This window comes from Octopus bimaculoides, chromosome 5 (assembly GCF_046866305.1).
Source record: "Octopus bimaculoides isolate indiv1 chromosome 5, ASM4686630v1, whole genome shotgun sequence".
Classification (NCBI taxonomy): domain Eukaryota; kingdom Metazoa; phylum Mollusca; class Cephalopoda; order Octopoda; family Octopodidae; genus Octopus; species Octopus bimaculoides.
Genome location: NC_142932.1, coordinates 116,146,695 through 116,156,694, shown reverse-complemented (window position 1 = coordinate 116,156,694; position 10,000 = coordinate 116,146,695). Strand labels below are relative to the sequence as shown.

Sequence of the window (10,000 nt, the reverse complement as noted above, 5' to 3'; positions counted from 1 at the left end):
TTCAGCGTGGTGGTATCTCTTGATACCCTGTATTATAATATCTATCTATATATATATATATATATACACACACATATATATATACATATGCATATATGAGTACCAGACGTCACCAACAGTAAACAACATGAAATATGAAAACAAATGAGTTTAATACGCAAAGAATGAGAGAAACAAATGGAAAACAGGACAAGTAGCATAAAGAACGACCCTTCATCAGTTACCGGCTGTCTATCTACTCATTTATACATACATAATACTTTAGCGCCTATGGGATACATAGTACTTCAATGAATTTTTGTCACGCTCATCATGTGCTGTCTCTCTTAAGTCATCTCAACATCATTCACCCACCATCTGTCACATCCATTCTTATTTGTGTCTCACATAGACTCTTTCTCTCTCTTCCTCTTCGTCCATCTGCCATCCATCTGTGCACAGTCTGAACAAGTCTTCCATCTCATCTATAATTGTCTGCCAACCGTCTCCATCATGTCAATCTCATTATATTATTAAGTGGAGTTACATTAACACCCTCACTCTCGTTAATCATATGATTATGCCACCAAATTCCTCACATTCTACATACGACTTTATGTTTAACAGCTAAGAATTTACCAACAACCGACATAGGCGTAGGAGTGGCTGTGTGTTAAGTAGCTTGCTTACCAACCACATGGTTCCGGGTTCAGTCCCACTGTGTGGCACCTTGGGTAAGTGTCTTCTACTATAGCCTCGGGCCGACCAAAGCCTTATGAGTGGATTTGGTGTGTGTGTGTGTGTGTATGTTTGTGTGTCTGTGTTTGCCCCCGCCAACATCGCTTGACAACTGATGCTGGTGTGTTTATGTCCCCGTAACTTAGTGGTTCGGCAAAAAGAGACCGATAGTCGAGCAAATCAACCCCAGGACTTATTCTTTGTGAGCCTAGTACTTATTCTATCGGTCTCTTTTGCTGAACTGCTAAGTTACGGGGGCTTAAACACACCAGTATTGGTTGCCAGGCAATGTTGGGTGACAAATACAGACACACACACACACACACACACACAAACACACATATACAACAGGCTTCTTTCAGTTTCCGTCTACCAAATCCACTCACAAGGCTTTGGTTGGCCTGAGGCTACAATAGAAAACACTTGCCCAAAGTGCCATGCAATGGGACTGAACCTGGAACTATGTGGTTGGTAAGCAAGCTACTTACCACACAGCCACTCCTGTTCAGCTTTTTTTAAATTCTTTCCCAAAACTCTAATTAGTCATTAATTACAAACATAATATCCAAGAACTTGGAGAAATTAGTGGACTTTATTATTTCCCGTTCTACAACTGAATGAATTGGCAATAATTTATATTTATAATCTCCGTCTTTAAACAATTAATAACCAAAACAAATTTGCTTTTCATGAAATTATCAAAGATTTCATAAAATGACTTTGTTATTATTTACTTGGTGTTTGGAACATAAATTAATATAGAATTTTGATGAAAGGTTTTAAGTTAGATTGGTTTCAAACAATTTTTGTATTGCAGAACCAGGGCTGGTCTTAAGTAATTCGGTATCTAAAAAGTTAAACCAAAGAAAATCAGTTGTAGCTGCATTTCTCCTGTTGTTATTGAAATCATGACAAGACTAAACTCAGCTCGTGAAGACCTGTTGGGGCAAGTGAGATCGAAACTGAACCAAATTCGATGACTGGCACCCATGCCAGTGGAGCGCTAACAGCACCATCTGAGCAGGATCACTGCCAGAGCAGCGGTCTTGATCCCATGCCAGTGGCACGTAAAAAGCACCATTTGAGCGCAATTGTTTCCAGCTTCACCTTACTGGCACTTGTGCCGGTGGCATGTGAACAAAACATTGGACTGACTCCTGTGCAGGTGGCACATGAAAAAACAGCATTTGAGCGTGGCCATTGCCAGTACTGCTGGACTGGCCCTCGTGCCGGTGGCATGTAAAAAGCACCCACTACACTCTCGGAGTGGTTGGCGTTAGGAAGGGCATCCAGCTGTAGAAACTCTGCCAAATCAGATTGGAGTCTGGTGTAGCCATCCATTTCGCCAGTCCCCAGTCAAATCGTCCAACCCATGCCAGCATGGAAAGCAGGCGTTAAATCATGATGATGATGATGTTCTTCTGAGCACAATCTAGATCAGCTAGCATCATACTGTGCACTTATCTTTCTATTGTATTTCACAAACACTCTTCCCTGACAAACTCTCTCTTTCAATAATCAATCACAAACAAACACACACACAAAAGGGGAAAAAAAAAACCAAGAAGAAAAAGACTCATTAAGTGTGATAAAAGGAAGAGCTTGAATGACGGGGAGAAGAATGAAGCTCAAATGAATAGAGAAGGAGAGAGAAATATCAGATTAGTCCCTTGATCAATGAAAGAAATTACAAGCATGGCCACGGGAAACAAAGACCTTCCAATTAGAGACACAGAGGAACCTACTGACGAGCAATAAAGAAATAAAGAAAAATGGTGGCAGCACTTTAACAAAATACTGAATGGCCCAATTCCACAAAATGAAGAAATTAATAATAGATTTGGGCCCTGAAGCAAAGATAAAATCTGTTGAGGTCGAAAAAGCTGGTTATAAGCACAGGGGTGATTGTGTAGTGGAGATGTTCAGTTTACAATTTAATGGGTTTTAGGGATACTCCCCTGGGTGACACTTTGGGCAAGTGTCTTCTGCTTATAGCCTTGTGAGTGGAAATGGAAGACAAACTGAGAAAGTCCCTTTGTGTGTGTGTGTGTGTGTGTGTTATATAGGTAGATAGAGAGAGAGAGGGAGAGAGAGAGAGAGAGAGAGAGAGAGAGGGAGAGAGAGATAGACAGACAGATTGATAGAGGGATAGATGGATAGATAGATAGATAGAATGAGAGAGAGAGAGAGAGAGAGAGAGAGAGAGACAGACAGACAGATAAACAGAGGGATAAGATGGATAGATAGATAGGTAGATAGAGAGATAGATAGATAGATAGATAGGTAGATTGGGAGAGAGACAGAGAGGGAGGGAGAGAGAGGGAGAGAGAAATAGAGAGATATATAGACAGACAGACTGATAGATCGAGGGATAGATGGATAGATAGATATGTAGATAGATAGAGAGAGAGAGAGAGAGAGAGAGAGAGAAAGATTAATAGATAGACAGACATACATCGATGGATAAATAGGTAGACAGAAAAGTGAGAGACAGAAATAGGTAGATATATATATATATATATATATATAGAAATAGAGAGATAGATCGATGCACATATATGCATGTGTGTGAATGTGTTCTTGTCATACAAATGGAGACATTTGTTTGTAATCTTCTGGGGAAACATGCCTGGCCATTATCATATTTATATTCAAAGGACTAGGGGCTATTATCACTTTGCATGGGAACAGGTGAGTGTTGACAACAGGAAGGGCATCCAGCTGTACAAAACCAGCCTCAGTGAATTTCATCTGACTCATGCAAGCAATGGAGATGCAGGCATTAAAAGAATGATGCTGATGATGATAGTAACGACAACGGTGATGATGATGATGATGATGACAACAACAATGTTGATGACGATGTTGATGATGATAATTTGGGTGAAGGCAGAGTTGCATATGAAATTGGTCAACGCTTGCAGGATCGTAACATAATTGTGCTCACAAGATTACTCAGTTGCTGCTGCTGCTGCTGCTAACACTGCCAACACTACCACCACCACCGCCACCATCTCCACTGCCGCCACCACCATCTCCACCACTCATCATTATCACCACTGCCGTAATCAACATCGTCACCAGAATTCACAGCACACCCAAAACCCGGTACTACATCCGTCATCATCATCATCATCATCATCATCATCATCACAACCATAACCCATCCAAAACCGGACTTATGTTCATCAGCATCATCAGCATCATCACCATCATCATCACTACTATAGACACACCCAAAACCAGCACTAGGACCATCACCACCACTGCCACCACCACCACCATCACCACCACTACTGCCACCATTACCATCACTACCACTGCCATTACCACTACCACCACCACCATTGCCACCACTATCACCACCACCACCACCACCACCACCACCATCAACATCGCCAGTACCATCACTACCACCGCCACCACCACTACTGCCATTACCACTACCACCACCACCACCACTACCACCATTACCATCACTACTACTGCCATTACTACCACCACTACTACCATAGCCACCACCATTGCTATCACCATTGTCACCACCATTGCTGCCGCCACCACCACCGCCACCATTCCCATCACCACCACCACCACCACCACTGCCATCACCACCATCGTCACCTTCTTGTCATTGATACATAAATGGTCAATTAATATTCTAAGCATGAATCAGGCATCGCCATACCAAACTACATCACATTATTACACCAAACTACATTCATATTCTGTAATTCAGTTTCCGGTTACAAAACATTAATTAAAATCTCTTTCCTTTTTTGTTTTTTATTCATTTTCTTTTCTCGAGTAAAACTAACAACAAACAACAAATGAGCGGGTCAGCAAAGTTTTAATTGATGATAATGGTCAGCGCCACAGTTATCACGTAAATATTGAGCATAATTCCTCATCTCTTAAATATAGAACTGTGTGATCCTTTTCTGTTTTGAGTTCATTCCTACAGAATGGCACCTTGAGCTGCCAGTGTCTTCTGCAAAAGCCTCAGATCAAGCCAATGTCTTGCAAACGGATCTGATAGACAGAAACTGAAAAATCATCCTATAGCTATGTGTGTGTGTGTGTGTGTGTGTGTGTGTGTGTGTGCGTGATTGAGAGAGTTTGTATTCCTCTTGCTTTGTAGACTAGGTTGGAATCCTTAATCATAAGTCTGCTCAATCACACACACGCACACACATACACACACACACACACACACACTGCTGGATCTAAACAACAACAACAGCAACAACTGATACTAGGCCAAAAGTTCCACCTTTGCCAAAAGCTTACAGTAACTAGCTCAATAATATGGTACTACACCATTTTCGAAACACATAAACGCATATATATACACACACACATATATACATACATACATACATAAACGCATTCTACACAGATGTTCTACAGACTTTGTACTTGGCAAAGACACAAGCTGTGTTTGTACAAGCTACCCACGTATACAGAAGAATGAGTCAGAAAACACATGGAGTCTGTGCCAACAGACGTCATCGTCATCGTACCACGTGTTCATTCAAAGCTATGCAAAATGGTAATCAGCTCTTTGGGAATCTCTGCTGATGTTTTATGCCAACAGTGTTTCCCAGAGACGTATTAGCCATATCTGAGACATCACTTCTTTGGTGGGGAAAGGAAAAAAAAAATTATAACGATATCTATATTTCATTACGATGATCCCCAATGCATTATCATCATCATCATCATCACCACCACCACCACCACCACCACCACCACCACCATCAGCAGCAGCAGCACCACCACCGCCATCATCACCATCACCGTTGTTATGGAAACTGGGCATGCATGGTGTATTAATACAGCAAATGTTTCTACTTAACTCCCTGCATACATCTGTGTGTGTGTGTGTGTGTGTGTGTGTGTTTGTGTACACATGTGTATGTAAGTGTATGTATTTATGTATGTATGTTTGTATGTATGCATGTACCTGTCTATCTATCTATCTATCTATCTATCTATCTGTGTGTATATACACACACAAACACACACGTGTGTGTGCATATATACATAGACATATGCATACATAAATGTATAAGCTTATAAATTTGCATATACACACATTCAAACACATTTAACAAGAATACATATCTACACACACACACACACACATACACACACACACATACACACACATTCAAAGATATGCATCTATATTTGGAGATATTCTCTATGACAAGTGAAACCTCACAAGAAATCGCTTGAATATATAACTAAAGACTCTAACAATCCAGCCCCGTACAGAGAAAACTAGAACAGAAGATTTATATCAAAACTACTAAAGCTTCAATGGTTGGCTTCTAATGAAGTAAGATCAAGGCTAGAACTCACAGCCGCTAAGCAGATAAAACGAAATCCAAAGTCTTTCTACTGCTATGCACACAAATCTCTTGAAATCATAAATCAGTTAACTTCAATGTCATGACAGCTCACCAATACATGATACTTCATGGATTTGTCATTTGCTCAAAGAGTATTACGAAAGCATCTTTTTTTTGCAACCAGACATATATTTTATGAGACAGTAACTTCTCATAGCAACTCAATGCATATAAACTTAACAGAACTAGGCGTAGGAGTGGCTGTGTGGTAAGTAGCTTGCTTACCAATCACATGGTTCCGGGTTCAGCCCCACTGTGTGGCACCTTGGGCAAATGTCTTCTACTATAGCCTCGGGCCGACCAAAGCCTTGTGAGTGGATTTGGTAGACAGAAACTGAAAGAAACCTGTCGTTTATGTATATATATATATATATATATATATATATATATATATATATATATATATATATATATATATATATATATATATATATATATATATATATATATATATATATATATATATATATATATATATATATATATATATATATATATATATATATATATGTATATATATAATGGCTGTGTGGTAAGTAGCTTGCTAACGAACCACATGGTTCCGGGTTCAGTCCCACTGCGTGGCACTTTGGGCAAGTGTCTTCTACTATAGCCTCGGGCCGACCAAAGCCTTGTGAGTGGATTTGGTAGACGGAAACTGAAAGAAGCCTGTCGTATATATGTATATATATATATATATATATATATATATACACATATGTATGTGTGTGTATATGTTTGTGTATCTGTGTTTGTCCTTCCAACATCACTTGACAACTGATGGTGGTATGTTTACGTCCCCGTAACTTAGCGGCTCGGCAAAACAGACCCATAGAATAAGTACTAGGCTTACAAAGAGTAAGTCCTGGGGTCGATTTGCTCGACTAAAGGCGGTGCTCCAGCATGGCCACAGTCAAATGACTGAAACAAGTAAAAGAGTAAAGGAGAGTATATATATAAATGTAAGAATTTACTATGGTCAAAGCTGCATGGCGTTCGATTATAGATAAATAAAAAATATACATTAAGTATAGGATGTCAACAACGAGCAAAAAAACATGACAACAACCGACATAGGCGTAGGAGTGGCTGTGTGTTAAGTAGCTTGCTTACCAACCACATGGTTCCGGGTTCAGTCCCACTGTGTGGCACCTTGGGCAAGTGTCTTCTACTATAGCCTCGGGCCGACCAAAGCCTTATGAGTGGATTTGGTGTGTGTGTGTGTGTATGTTTGTGTGTCTGTGTTTGCCCCCGCCAACATCGCTTGACAACTGATGCTGGTGTGTTTATGTCCCCGTAACTTAGTGGTTCGGCAAAAAGAGACCGATAGTCGAGCAAATCAACCCCAGGACTTATTCTTTGTGAGCCTAGTACTTATTCTATCATTTAATGCCATGAAACTCCAGGTCATCCTTGACAGAAAGAAGAACCCCAACAAGATATTCTACTTTGCGAACCAGGGAGAAAAATATTTCAAAACATGGCAAGTTCATGACCTGGACAGGGCTATGTACGAAGCTGCATGTTTTGCTAAAGATATTCACAAACTGTTGTCAAGGCTGAGTACAAATAATACGTAGAATGAAGCACCTGCCTGCGATGCTAACATTTCCTGTTAACAAAATTGTCTGTTATCTCTATACTCATGAATGCCTTTGGAATCATTCTATAAACATTCTGGAAATAAAAATCTCTCACTTATAAACAGATAAGGGTTCCTAACAGGAAGTGCATCCAGCTGAAAGCACCCTGCCACAAAGTTTACTTCTGGCTAAGCCATAACAGCATGAAAAACACCTTGCAGAATAACTATTGCAGTTTGTAGGGTTCTTTGTGCATTAAACATGTATTATACATGTAGTAATTAAATTATATAACATGTACTTTATTATATTTTGTTAGGATTGTGATCTGCCAATCCATGATACAAAAGGGTTGGGATCATTGCCATAAGGCATCCTATTTCATGCTCCACCAATTCTATTGCTCTGGCCTCACTGAATATATATAGTGGGTGTGTGGTAAGTAGCTTGTTTACCAACCACGTGGTTAAGGGTTCAGTCCCACTGCATGTCACCTTAAGCACGTGTCTTCTACTATAGCCTTGGACTGACCAAAGCTTTGTGAGTGGATTTGGTAGATGGAAACAGAAAGAAGCTTGTTGTATACACACACACACATATATATGTATATATATGTTTGTGTGTCTGTGTTTGTCCCCACCACCATCGCTTAGCAACCGATGATGGTGTGTTTACGTCCCCATTACTTAGCAGTTCAGCAAAAGAGACTGATAAAATATGTACTAGGTTTGCAAGGAATAAGTCCTGGGGTCGATGTACTCGACTAAAGGCAGTGCTCCAGCATGGCTGCAGTCAAATGACTGACAAATAAAAGAATATATATATATATGTATATCTGAAGGTGTGTGGCTTAGTGGTTAGGGCATTCAGCTCACGATCCTAATTTCGTGGGTTCAATTCCTGGCAATGTGTTGTGTCCTTGAGCAAGACACTTTATTTCACATTGCTCCAGTCCACTCAGCTGGCAAAAATGAGTTGTACCTGTAGCTCAAAGGGCCAGCCTTGTCATACTCTGTATCACACTGAATCTCCCTGAGAATTACATTATGGGTACACGTGTAACAGGAATTAAAATGATAAAGAAATAAGAAATTATGCCATGGACTTCATAAGCTTACAAGTGTTTCTGCAATAGAATGCAATTCACCATAATTGGATGCTTTTGTATTACTGTATTGCTTCATCAGAGCTTCAAACATGAAGTGCAATTTTATTTGGGAAAATATGAAACTATAGGGTGATACACAAGCATTTAACTATGAGTGCATTGCACCCTGTAGCAGAAACAACTGTAAGCTAGTGAAGTGTATGCCATAATTTCTTATTACTTTATCATTGTAATTTCTTTGATATATATATGTATGTAGATAGGTAGATAGATAGATAGATGGAAAGAGAGATAGATAAATAGACATATATCTATATCAACATAATATTTATATATCATACATAGATATACACAGACATTCATATTTGTGTCTTTAGCAGTGGATTGGATCATATCCAGGAGATACAAAATATAAACCTACCCAACCTCGCCAATCAGATAATGTCAATTCTTACACATTATTTATTTTAACAGTTGATTATTATTATTTCTGTAAACAGATCTGTTTTATCTGGAACACATTACTTTACCTATCTTCCTACTCAACTCTCTTTCTGTCTCACTTTGTCTCTCCATGAGAAGCACACATATACACACACCTATTCCCTAACCCTCTTGCCACCACTTTCAGCTTATACAAACATTCAGATGCTCGCCCTAGATAACAACTATATAGAATGCATGCATAAGTACACATATGCATGCATACAAATATGCATATGTATATGCGCGTGCATACGGGCTAACATACATGTTCTTAAAATACATACAGTCAGACAGTACTTACCAATACAAAGACATCAACAAACATTTATGGAACTGTTTATAAATATACACATAATACATGCACGCACACACACACACGCATTTGTTATTAGTGATGGAAGCAGTATTGGTTCAAATTAGTAATTTGTATATCATACTTAAAGCATATACACTGTTGCAAGTCTTTTAAACTGCAGACACTATATTCCGTTGATTAATTTGTTTATTTTATAACCAAAATGACAAAAAAGACAATATTCAGACACTTATGACATACCATGTCATATCAACAATTAAGATTTCAAGTTTAATGGACATGTAGCAATTGGAGAAGGGACAAAATCTTACAGCTGTTTCGGCCTAGTGTTGGCATGCCCCATTCTATCTATATAACTCCAGTACGCTGGAGT

General features: G+C 39.3%; 1 protein-coding gene across 1 annotated transcript in view; it reads right to left on the bottom strand.

Annotated features, from left to right (window-relative positions):
* The window catches only part of LOC106877224 (CD9 antigen), a 181,151-nt gene that overhangs the window by 80,078 nt on the left and 91,073 nt on the right, over positions 1-10,000 (bottom strand). The window lies entirely within an intron of this gene.